Source organism: Canis lupus, chromosome 36, assembly GCF_003254725.2.
Source record: "Canis lupus dingo isolate Sandy chromosome 36, ASM325472v2, whole genome shotgun sequence".
In the NCBI taxonomy this organism is placed as follows: Eukaryota; Metazoa; Chordata; class Mammalia; order Carnivora; family Canidae; genus Canis; species Canis lupus.
In genome coordinates, this window is record NC_064278.1 from 22,060,288 (window position 1) to 22,072,707 (window position 12,420).

Consider the following 12,420-nt stretch of genomic DNA (forward strand, 5'->3'; position numbering starts at 1 on the left):
ATATGACAGTCCTAACATTTTCCCCGTGGGTGGTAAAGGTAGTAGATAGCTTTCCCGAATTGAAGGCTTTCAATAGATGGTGCTACTACTGTATGCTGTTAGACTTTCACGTGATTCCGAATATCCTGGTGTTTGCTATTCACAGGGAGACTACTGCTTATGCTTATTTCATGGTTCCTGACATTTGGTTAACAATTTAATTTTAAATCACTACTGAGACATGCCTCAGATGGGAAAAAAAAAAAAGAACTTATCTAGGTTGTTTAAAATGTATGAGCCCTACTGTACTGTGTAGAACAGCAGAAAACCATTTGCTTTTTGGTAGTGAAGAAAAAGGTGTTTTCTCTCCGTGCATTATTTTTGCCCGCCCCCAGAGTGCTAAGTTCCAGACGCAATAGTATCTCTGTCATAAAAAGATCTTGATTGAATGGTGGGTAAGGCGGTAGCACCATATTAAGAGGTATTTTTCCAGAGGATGCTCCGTTTCGGAGGTAACAGGGGATGCAAGGAAGAAGCGACATGACGGATTTGAAGGCCCCGCTTCTTCCTAGATGGTTCGGAGGAACTCAGGCCTGTGTCCCGCGGCCAGTGGGCTTCGGGGGAGTCCGCGCCGCTGGGAGGCCCGCTTGACTTTCTGTAGGTGCCTTTTCCAGGTGTGCCGGCTAGGTGCACCGGGGCATGATGCCTTAGTGTTTTCTTCTTCTTCTTTTTTTTTTTTTTAATTTTTTAAAATTTTTATTTATTTATGATAGTCCCAGAGAGAGAGAGAGAGAGAGAGAGGCAGAGACACAGGCAGAGGGAGAAGCAGGCTCCATGCACCGGGAGCCCGACGTGGCATTCGATCCCGGGTCTCCAGGATCGCGCCCTGGGCCAAAGGCAGGCGCCAAACCTCTGCGCCACCCAGGGATCCCCTGTTTTCTTCTTAATTAAAAAAAAAAAGAAGAAGAAGAAGAAATCCCTACTGTAACATGTGGCAGCCTCTCCAGAACTGCGCTTCTGCTGACCCGGGGGCGCCGAGGCGAAGCGGGTGCAGTTGGGCGGTGTCGCCGTTCGCTGGAGTCGCAGCTCCCGGGCTGAGGTCACGGTCTCGCCGGGCAGTGGCCCCGGTGCGAGAGGCCGGGTGCTGGGCACCTGTCCAGGGCAGCGGGGCCCAGCCCGGGGGCGGGGGGCGCAGGTGCATGTGCGAGAGGGAGCAAGAGGGGGCTGCAGGGGTTTGGGGCCGGGGCTGCTGCGTGCTGGGGGCCTCGCGGGGGGACCGGGGCTACTCCGGGGGGGGCCGGGGTCCAGCGGAGGTGGCCCCTTCCGTCCGGGCCACAGGCTTCTGGCCCCCGCTGGCAGCTCTGCGCTGCCGACCCCTCCATCCCCCTTCCGTCCCCCGCTTCTCCACGGGTCACCGGGTCACGAGGGGCCTGACGAGCCATCTCTCAGCCCGCGCTCCCTTTCGTCCCCGTCCCGGATGCCATGTCCAGGCTGTCCCCTCTGGTGGCTCCCGGGCACCCCGCCTGTGGCCGCCTGTGTCGCCGTCCTCACCCCCCGGGGCCTTCCCCCACGCCAGGCCCTTGCGTCCTGCAGCCCGGGGCCGGGCACGGTGCCCTCCTCACCCGGGGCCCTCCGCGTGTCCAGCAGCCCCCCGCCCCCCGAGGCCACCCAGGGGCCCCAGGCTCTCTGTCGGGGCCCGACCAACGTGGAGCAGAGGTTCTTTCCATCTCTCCGTCTACTAAGGAGTCGTCCCTCAGTTTCCCAACATAGAAGCCCTGGTGTCGTGTTAATGGGGGGGTCATCGGGAGACCTTCCGAGTGGCGGCCTGCCAGCCCGCCTCCCTGCCGGCCGCCCTCCCGTCGCCTTCGGGTCCCCTCAGGCTGCTGGGTCGGATTCCATCACCCTCCTTCCTCGGGGTCCCCGGCTCCCCGACCGTCCCCCCCGCAGGCCAAGGCCCGGTTCCACACGCCCGCGGTCGGCTTGCCGTGTCCCCAGCCCCTCGCCTTCGGCGTGCAGGCCCCGTCCTTGACTGTGTCCTGCTCTCGTCCTGTTTAGATCCTTCTTCCACGTTCCTTAGTAAATTTCAGCTCACGTCTGTTTTCTCTCGCGCCCCCGAAGAACTTTTCAGTTTGGACAAAAAAGTCCTTTTGTCTTTTCCTGCCTTTCCTTTGACAAAGTCCATCACCTCTAGTTCCGTGTCTCCTTTTCTTGTCCCCACCCATTTCTGGTGTTAATGTTTGTATTTCTGATCCTAGGTGGTTTTTGGTTTTCCAGTTCTCCACATGCCCGTGGGAGGACACCTAAGTCAGCTTGGGGTGTCGTCCCAGTTTCCTTCTGCTTCAGGATCCTGGTGGGGAGAGTTGGCGGCCGCCCCTCGGAGGGGCTGTGGTAGGTTGCTCCTCCTCATCACCTCAGCGGGGCCCTTCGTGGCCCGGGACCTCTCATTTCTGTCAGAGGAGCCGTCTCCCTAACGTGCGAGGCTGGTGGTGGGTGCTGAGGGTCTGCTGGGTTGCAGGACCCCCACGTTCTCCCTCTTCCTCCTCTGCCGGAGCACCACCCTGTCCCTCCCTCCTGGCCCAGGAGCAGGGCTCCTGCGGGGCCTGCTTCCCGTGCAGGTGTCGGGCCCTGTGTGATGTGTCTGGGCCCCACGGCCGTGCCCTGTGCCCCTGTTCTCGCACCGCTGCCCCTCTGCGCCCTCACTGGGGTGCAGCGGCCGAAGCAGCTCTTCTGGAGATTGGTGTCTCTTCTGACACTGACGGGTAATCTGAAGTTTGCGGTGTTGCGTGTCCCTAATTGTGACAAATGGCGTGGGCCTTGCGACGATATTTGTCACTTTGTTGATTGTGTAGTCTTCTGGGAAGGATGTACAGAGAGCTTACGTCCATGCAGACGCATGGTCCTCCAAACTGGAAAGCTCCCACGGGAAAGGTACATTCCCCCCACTTTTATTTTTTATTTTTTATTTATTTTTTTATCCCCCCCCCCACCCCCCCACTTTTAGATGAGCAAACCAAGACTCAGAAAAGCTAAGGAACTTGGCCAAGATGGCACAGATACCAGGAACCAGGATAGGAAGAGAATTTCTTCTTTTGCTTAAATCAGAGAAAGTTTGACTTGCTCTTAGGAAGTTTACTTATGGTTTAGCAGCAGGACAATATGAATTTTAGGTTTGGGGGCGCCTGGGTGGCACAATTGGTTCTGTGTCCAACTCTTGATTTTGGCTCAGGTGGAAATCTCAGCGCTGTGAGATCAAGCCCCACGTTGGCCTCGTGCTCAGCGTGGAGTCTGCTTGTTCCTATACCTTTGCTCCTCCCCCACTCCTAGACTGATGATAGATAGATAGATAGATAGATAGATAGATAGATAGATAGGTTTTAAAAGGGATTCTTCCCTTTAAAAAAAAAAAAGAAATTTCAGGTTTGGTTGTGGGTGTGATGGTATGTGAATATATACAGACTGAAAGTTTATCCTTTTAGGACAAAATGGAATTTTTTCTGTGATTGTCTCATGATGCACATTGTTGAAGATCAAGAAAGAACGTAATCCGACTTGTGACATTAACATTGGTCTTTTTGGGCAGCCCGGGTGGCTCAGCGGTTTAGCGCCGCCTTCAGCCCAGGGCGTGATCCTGGGGACCCGGGGTTGAGTCCCATGTCAGGCTTCCTGCATGGAGCCTGCTTCTCCCTCTGCCTGGTCTCTGCCTCTCTCTCAGTCCCTATGTCTCTCATGAATAAATAAATAAAATTTTTTAAAAAATTGGTCGTTTTAAGGTTAGAAAAGCACAGCCACTGGTGGAGGATGGCTCTATCATTCTGGAAGGATCAGTAAATATACTCCACACCTACGACAGCATCAGGTTCCTTTTACTGAGAAGGTGATGATGGAGACATTTGTATCCAGTCTTCAGTCTTCTTAGTATTTGCCTTGAGCATTTGGTTTGGGGATTTGAGGCCTAGGGGTGTCAGGTGTTTTAGAGGGAGAGATGGAGTTCTCTGCTTCATTTCATTTTCTGTCTATACAATTAACATCTACTCTTGATGATTTTTTTGAAAAAAAAAATACAAGGAAAAAAATATCAGCTGAAATCTTATTATCTAGAATCAGCTATTATTGATTTTCTGGTATTGTTTGCTCTGCTGGTGTTTTTTGTTTTTTGGTTTTTTTTTCCTATTGTGTATTATACACGACAGTTTGTAACCTATTTTTTTGATATACCACTAAAATGTGAACATTTTTCCAATAAATCATCTATGGCATGATGTTTATTGCTCTAAATTTATTCCTTTACATAGATGTGCCATACTTTCCCTAATTAATGTCTGCTGTTATTGATTTAGGTTGCTTAAGGTCCTTTTTGGTATTATGGCATTACAGGGAGTATTTTACAAATATATATCTTTGTATACACTTCGATATGTAAGGGGCAACTGACTCTCTTTTTAAGATTGTCATTTTTCTGCTTGGGGAAATAGAATAAAATGGGCAGACCCTTTTTACTTTCTATTTTTACTTTTTAGTTTCTATTTTACTTTCCTTCAACTTTTCATCTTTGTTTTGTGTTTAAGTAGCTCCCTACAGGCTCATTCCTTCACATCTCAGTTTTTCTCCCTAGAGTTCACCTTTACATCAAATTATTCTGTTTTCTATAACTTTGAGTGCTGTCTATATGCCGTTGATACCCAGACACTGACCTTTCAGTCAATCTACAAGTAAATCTCCAGCTGCTATTATAAAATCTGTAACAAGGTGTTTGATTCATAATCTTGTAGCAGCACAGAACGTTTATCATCTGTCCCACTCTCCCAGCAGGAGAGAGTTCTGAGCTGCAGAGCCGAGTTATCTAACTGCCTACTGGACATCTTGCCTGAGGTCACCGGTAGACATTTCAAACTTCAAGTGTAAAAAAATAATCAAAGCAGCTTTTTTGGGGGGGGCGGGGAGGGATTACTGTGTGCCAGGAATCATGCCAAATGTTTTAAATGCATATGCCCTTTCTGTCATCACAATAACCACGTAGATTTACCATAATTCCCATTTTACAGATGATGAAAACAGACCATAGAAGGTTACCTAGAAGCTAGTAAATCTTCCTGTGCTTTTTTTAAAAAATGTTTTTAAAGATTTTATTTATTTATTCATGAGTGACAGACAGACACACACACACACAGAGAGAGAGACAGGCAGAGAAATAGGCAGAGGGAGAAGCAGGCTCCATGCAGGGAGCCTGATGTGGGACTCGATCCTGGAACTCCAGGACCACGCCCTGGGCCGAAGGCAGACGCTAAACCACTGAGCCATCCAGGGATCCCTTCCTGTGCTCTTTACAGATAAGCTGTGTGGTTTGCAAAATGGAATTCTTAATGTTTCACCCTAGAGTGTCTTCCCAGGATATTTCTTGTCTTAATAAATGGTGGTGAGCTATCTACCCGGGAGCTCATGCCAAAAAATTTGGGAGACCATCCTTGGTACCTCTTTCTCCCTCATTTATCAAGATCTCCTGTTGATCCTATTTTCCAGATATATCTTGAATCATGCCCTCTTCTGCACACCTACTGTGCACCTTCAAGCCCCCACCCCACCCCCAAACCAGGCCCCTGGGGCATCCTTCCTCAACAACTCCTGACCCTGCTTCCGTTCCTGCCCTTTAGGACTAGTTCTTACGCACAGGGTGGTCTTTTAAATATTCAGATCTAATCCTTCACTGCCCTGTTCACAGGTTCCCATTGTACTTAGAAGGAACAAAACCCCTGCTTTGACTTAGAAGGCCACCACTTCTCTTTCCGGCCTCACTCTCACCTCCCTTGACTAGGACACACTTTCTCTTCCTCACGGTGCCTGCACCTGCTCTTCCTTCTGCCGGAAATGCTCCTCATCTGCATTCTTCACCTGACCAACTCTTGCTCCTGCTTCTGGTTTCATTTTAAATGAATGAAGATTCCTCTTTATTTTTTTTTAAGATTTTATTTATTTATTCATGAGAGATGCAGAGAGAGGCAGAGACACAGACAGAGGGAGAAGCAGGCTCCATGCAGGGAGTCCGATGCAGTACTCGATCCCAGGACCCTGGGATCACAACCTGAGCCAAAGGCAGATGCTCAACCACTGAGCCACCTGGGTGTCCCGAGGATTCTCCTTTATATTCTTAGATTCCTGCTATTCACCCTCACGGCACTGAACACAGTGTGTAGACTCATAGTCTTAGACTCACTTATAATATAACCTTAGACTCTGGGGTATTTATCTGATAACTGCCCTTCCTGCCCCCCTCACCTGTCACTGCCCTGAGAAGATTCTGTGTCTATTTTGTGTCCCCTGAACCTCAACCCTAAGCACAATCCTTGGCACATAGTCCACCAAATATTTAAATTATAAAAGCATGAACATGTTGAGTTCTGGCTGCACCTGGAAGTGAAATGAACTGGGCTATCTCTCCCATCTCTCCAGGAATGTGAGTAGATAGTTGATTTTCTGTGTTTGTCCAGCAGGAGAACCTAAGGCCTGCAAGCATGGGACCCACCTTTAGGCAGACAAGGGAGTGGTGGGCTCAGGGTGTGGAAGATGATACATAATGATAGAGGCAGGAAGAAAAAAGAACCTCAGCTCTGCTTCTATCCTAGTGGGAGGCCCCTTGTGATCCCTAAGAGGGGTTGAAGGATTGAATTAGCCCTGTTCTTAAAGTTTTTATTTGGTGAGCCATCTACTCTGTCAATATTGTGAAGTCAACTTAGCAACAGTTACTATGAGTTGTTTTTTTCCCCCCTTCCTGCTTCTCTCAACTAGAGGAATATCTGTGTCTAATTTTCTATGGCGTAAAATGTCATTAACTGTGAGCATGCCATTTCTGCTTACAAGGGCTCTCCATGGAGCAGAAAGGAGATTCCAAGGGGCCCTTCATGGTTGATAACTGCGGAGGGGGGCTGTTCAGCAAGAGCCTCCCAGAGCCCGTGCTGTGTCATTATGGCAACCTGTCCTCCAAGGCACCTGTGTGCGGCTCTTTTAAGGCTCAGGGTCGTTTTGGTTTCGAAGTCCATTCTTTGTGGTCATGCACCCTTCCTGCCTAAAGCAGTAAGGTCACAGAACAACAGTGTTGTTTTACATTCTAAATTCCTGTAACAAAAAAAAAAAAAAAAAAAAATTCCTGTAACAGTGACAGTACCTTCTGTGGGCACTGGCACCAAATGGAGACAATTTCTGCTCTACTGTGTTTTCTTCATCCAACTACAGTGGTGGTGGCAACCATCCTGCACATGTACTTGTTACGTCGTTTCACTTTTGGAAATGCTGGACTCCTGCTTCCTCCTATTTCCATGCTTGCGTGCTTCTCCTTTGGATTCTGGAGAACATCTGAGGCTAAGGAGTGGTGTTCTGTGGGAACTGCACTTGGCCATATGAGCTTCTACACCAAAAATGCTCCGTGGGCCCTTGAAGATTGCAAGGGATCAGCAGAAATTGGCAAGCCCTGTCTGTAAAGGGCCAGATAGTAAATATTTGGGGGTTCATGAGCCATATGGGTCTGCCGCTAACTACTCAACTCTGCTGTTGTAGTGTGAAAGCAGCCATAGAGCCATTGACAGTACAGAAATAAATGGGCATGGCTGTAGGCCAAAAAAACTTTTATTACAAAATAAGCAGAGGGCAGGATTTGACCTGTGGGCCACAGTTTGCCAATGTAATTAGCATAATTGCCCAAACCAAACATTTAAAACAAGGAGGATGATTCGGATGAAACAAAACATGGGAGACTTTTGTTCTCCTATGGTCAGTGGTTTTCATTAAACAAATAGGACTGGGTTAGATGCCATCTGTATCACAGATAACAATATTGGTACTTGAGGCCATTTGAATAGAACCAAATTTAGATATGTAGAAGGACATAAATCCTATCCCATTCCTTATAATTAATGTTGACACTTCTAGACTGTCTTGGGTCAGCATGAATTAGATGTCTGCCTTCCTTCCTAACTGGTCTGATGAGATCATGACACAACTTCATCTTAGAATAGTTTTGGATCTAATGCTAAAATAATATGACCTCTTGGTAATCAGTACATTTGGGATCACAGCATGTGATAATGGCCCCTCGTGTGACTAGACCACTAGTTTCTGTAACCCTGAACATTGCTAAGAGAGGGGACTGTGAACAGAATCTAGAGAAGGTGCCAAATACTGGCGGACATTCAAGCCACTGTACAAGAGAAGTCGTTACTGTTGATGAGTTCCAGGAAATGCTTTTGAAAGAGAAGTAGAAGTGTATGACAAATTGAGTTAGTTGGGGTTTTTCTTTTTGGGGGGGGGGTGTTGTTTTGTGTTTTAGTGAGGAAACTTCTTCCAGGAGACATGAGAATTTTAAGACATTGATGATTAACTTTGATGTGGGTAAAGGTTTGTTAATAATTCAGTAGTTTAATGGAATTTTAGATCTAGTTCAGCCCTTTCCATTTCACAGTTGGGGAAAGAGAGGGTGTCCCAGTAATGTGATCCTGCTTATTTTTATAGTTTGCTATGTTATCTACATGCCCTGTATTCTAAAGGGATTAAATTCAGAGCCAGCAAATAAAAGTGAGTTTCACAGTTAGTGTGTTCTTTAAGGGCATGCTGATTTTATCCATTGTTGTAGTGGAGGTGGGGCTGTGAGTTGCCATATTTAGTAAATAAAAATATAGGACACCAAATTAAATTTGGATTTCAGATAAACAAGGAAATTTTTTTTAGTATAAAAGTTTAATAAAAAATGCAATATTTGAGACATACTTATACTAAAATATTTCTTGTTTATTTGATACTCAGATTTAATTAGATGGTTCTATATTTTATTTGAACCATACTGGGGGCCATGGGAACTGAGGGAAATATAAACTTAGAACCCAAGTTTAATGGTGAAGGTTTTGTGAACAGGGTGATAGCTAGAATGGGAGCTAAAGCTTGAAGCTTTGGTTTTTCTTGAAATGATCAGTACTTTGGTTATGGTGTTGTGTAATGTGCTCTACCTTAAACAAAAGAAAAAGAAATGGGCAGTTTCAATCATGTTTTGTTTAGTAATTTCATAAACAGCAGCTCAGATGGTGTTCCTTGGGCCATCCTGGAACCCAGCAGTTGGCAGAGTTAGCCAGCACTTTTTAGGGAAGTCATGTGGAAAAAAATGGACATGGCGTTGGAGACTGCCTGGGGAGGAGTGCAGCAGGTCACTTCCCACAGGGCAGAAAGGCCAGGCCGGAGAACTGACATGAAAGGGGTATGTTCACCTAAACTGGGTCTTAAAAGATGTTAGGACACTAAAAGTAGGCACTTGGTGCATACATCTATTATTTGAAGATAAGATTAACGCAAAAGAATTTATCTGAGGGACTTTCTTGTAAGTGTATTTTTGAACTGGAATGTCCTCTTTAAAACATCTCTCTGGCATCCTTATTTACTTTGAAACTTGAACCAACAACAGCACACCAGGCCAGGCCCTTTGTCTTTTCAGGGTACACTCTGACTCTTGGGGACTAGACTGGAACATTAGAATAGAGTCACACCATCTCTCTCTCTCTCTCCCTCTCCTTCTCCCTCTCCATCTCCCTCTCCCTCTCCCTCTCCCTCTCTTTCCCTTTCCCAGAACAAGTTGTATTTTGTGATAGTTGTAGTTGACTAAGGTTAGCTTAGCAGACAAGTTAATAAAATAAAGGAATGGTCCATATGTCCACGGGGTTTCCCTGAGTTGAATACTTATGTGCCTTAACATTGAAGAGCCAGATGTTTAGTAGAAGTCCAGCTTTCTAATTTCTAAGTATAATTGATTCACATTAAGAATAAAATGTTTCTTATCCCTAATGTGATTTTATATGAACTTGTGAACATTATTTTGGATGGTCAAGCTTCAGCAGGCTTTATAACAGTTGAACCTCAATCTTAAACATGTGAATTATCTACGCCATTTAAGTTCCTAGACCAGCTTCCTTCTGGAGTGTGCTTTTTGGCATCTTCTCTCAGCCATCAGGTTGATGTTTGTACAAGGCACTCCAACTTTTTCTCAAGGCATAAATTTTTGCATTATCAAGAAGTTATGCAAAATGAATCTTACAGTAAATATAAATAACATTTATGGTATTTTGAGTTATCAGTTCTATTACTATTTTTTTCAAGCAGGAATTATTGAAAAATGAATAGATACACCTCATGTTTCTGTTGAAAGAAATATATTCATGATCCCAAACATTCCAGGATGGAATGTTAGTCTCTTAGGAATTACAAATCTTCATCATTAATCTGTTATGTTTATGTATTACTTCACAGTTTACAAGTTACTTTTATTTCCATTGCCTCAGGTGATACTTGGCAACAGCCCAGAGTCCAGAGTGAGATGTGCGGGGATCATTATCTTCAGTTTATGGATAAAATGAGGTTCATAAAGGTTGAGATTGGCCAAGCACCCAATAGCTAGTAAGTACTAGAGAGAGGATCAAAGCTCTAGTCTTAAAAAAATAAAAAAATAAAAAAAATAAAGCTCTAGTCTTCTATAAAGACCAGTAGCATGAAAAACTTTAAACATGTACAAAGTAAACAGAATAGTGTGGTGAACCCCCATGTACCCATCCTCCAATCTCAACAATTATCAGCTTTCTGCCACCTTAAATCATCTGTACGTCACCATCTCTTACCCCCACATGATGTTGATAGTATTTATAGTTTCTAAAAGTCTACACACATTGAAAAGCACTAACCCTAGCTGTCTAGCTTTAACAAATGGGTGTACTGGACCCCATAAAGACAATTCCGTCTCCCCGGAAGTTCTCTCCTGCCCCTTCTCAGTCAACTTCCCACCCTCCCTTGGTAACCACTGTTCTGTTTCTCTATTTTTTTTCCCCCTCACGCACAGATTAGTTTTGCTTGTTTTTAAGATTCATAGGAATAGAATCATTCAGTACATACTCTTTTGCATCAGGCCTCCTTCATTCAGCATCATGGTGGTGAAGCTGTAGTCTTTTGACCCAGAGTTAGGTGCTTTGTTCAGACTGGTGCTATATTCCTATCTCATGGTTACAGAAAGATGATTTCCTGGATGATAACCCTGAGAAACCCAGGTCCTGGCCTCATTTCATCATGCTTAATCACATAGAGAGATGAACAGTTTTTCCTTAAGTGTGAAGGGCCATCATTTCCTCCACTGAGAGCAGATTGTTTGGAAGATTGGTGGTGGAGGAGGTGCTGCACCATGAAATAATTTGCCTGTTGCTAGCTAAGTCATTTGCTTATAGAGAATGCTTCCCCACCCTTTAGGTCCCCTCTCTATCTCTACTAATTTCCCCCAGTGTGTCTGCCTTTATGTTTTCGGAGGCCTCTTGATCAAATACCATTTGAGCTTGTGCTGATTTTTTTAAGGTCAAGTACTGATAATTGTAAGATTCAGAAAGCCATTTACCTGTCTCATCATTTTTAATGGGATTACTTAACGGTTTAGTTTTGCTAATTAAGTAGAAGAGGAATGATCAAAATAGTGGTTAAATTACTGTACCCAGAGCTTGCATTTCATTTCATTTCATTTAAAAGAAATCAGTGAGAACTCAACAGTAGAATTAGATACAAATGTGATTTTCTTCTGTAGGGAATAGTCTTTGAATTCTTTAACTCAATTATCTCTATTTTAGGTTACAGAAGGACAACACAGACCAAAAGAACAAAAGCAGAATTACCCTTACTTGTCACTATTAGGGGATATATGTATAAGAGTTTATATAGGAAAGGCTCATAAGTAGAGTGGTGAACCCAAGGATGAACTAATTTATAGGTGCCTCTGGCTCCTTTGGCAGACAGTTTCTTTCCCAAAGAAAGTTTATACAGTGACATTGCTGAATTACTGTAGTTTCTTTAACTGATTGAAAACAAGAGAGTCTGAAAGGTAAAATTAACTTTGACTTTTTATTCCATTTGCTGTTTGTGTTGAGCCCAATAGTGGATGATTCATTTTCCCATGAAACCTTTGAAGGATGTGGCTGGCTTCTGGTGATCATAGCATTGAAGACCGTTGCTGAGATCCCTTTCACTCATTAGGAGGATCTGCATGGTGATCTTCTAAATCTAACATTCTTCGGTTGTTAGCTGGAATGCTTCCATAAAGAGAAACTCTTCTGTATCAAGTTCTCACTTATCCTGAGGAGCAAGCTTGTAATAGAAAAGCAAGATAAATGCCGGTTCTTTCCCTTTATTTACCAGTTTCAAAATGAGTTGGTTAACTGGCTTCCTCTAAAAGTGACCAATACTTTTTTAAATGAATTTATGGATTTAAACACATTTGATATGTTTGAATCCACTTGTAATCTTTATACTGTTTGATGATCAAATTACCCAATTTTTGGCTAGGGGAGCCTCTTTTAATTGGCTTCTAAATTGTGAATATACTATGTATGTATATATGTATGTATATGTACATATATTAACCATCCACTTATTCATCTTTCTACT

The 12,420-nt window shown here is 44.6% G+C and overlaps 1 protein-coding gene across 3 annotated transcripts in view; it reads left to right on the forward strand.

Moving 5' to 3' along the window:
• Positions 1-12,420, forward strand: part of OSBPL6 (oxysterol binding protein like 6) — a 213,888-nt gene that overhangs the window by 57,631 nt on the left and 143,837 nt on the right. The gene's annotated exons all lie outside the window — the stretch shown is intronic.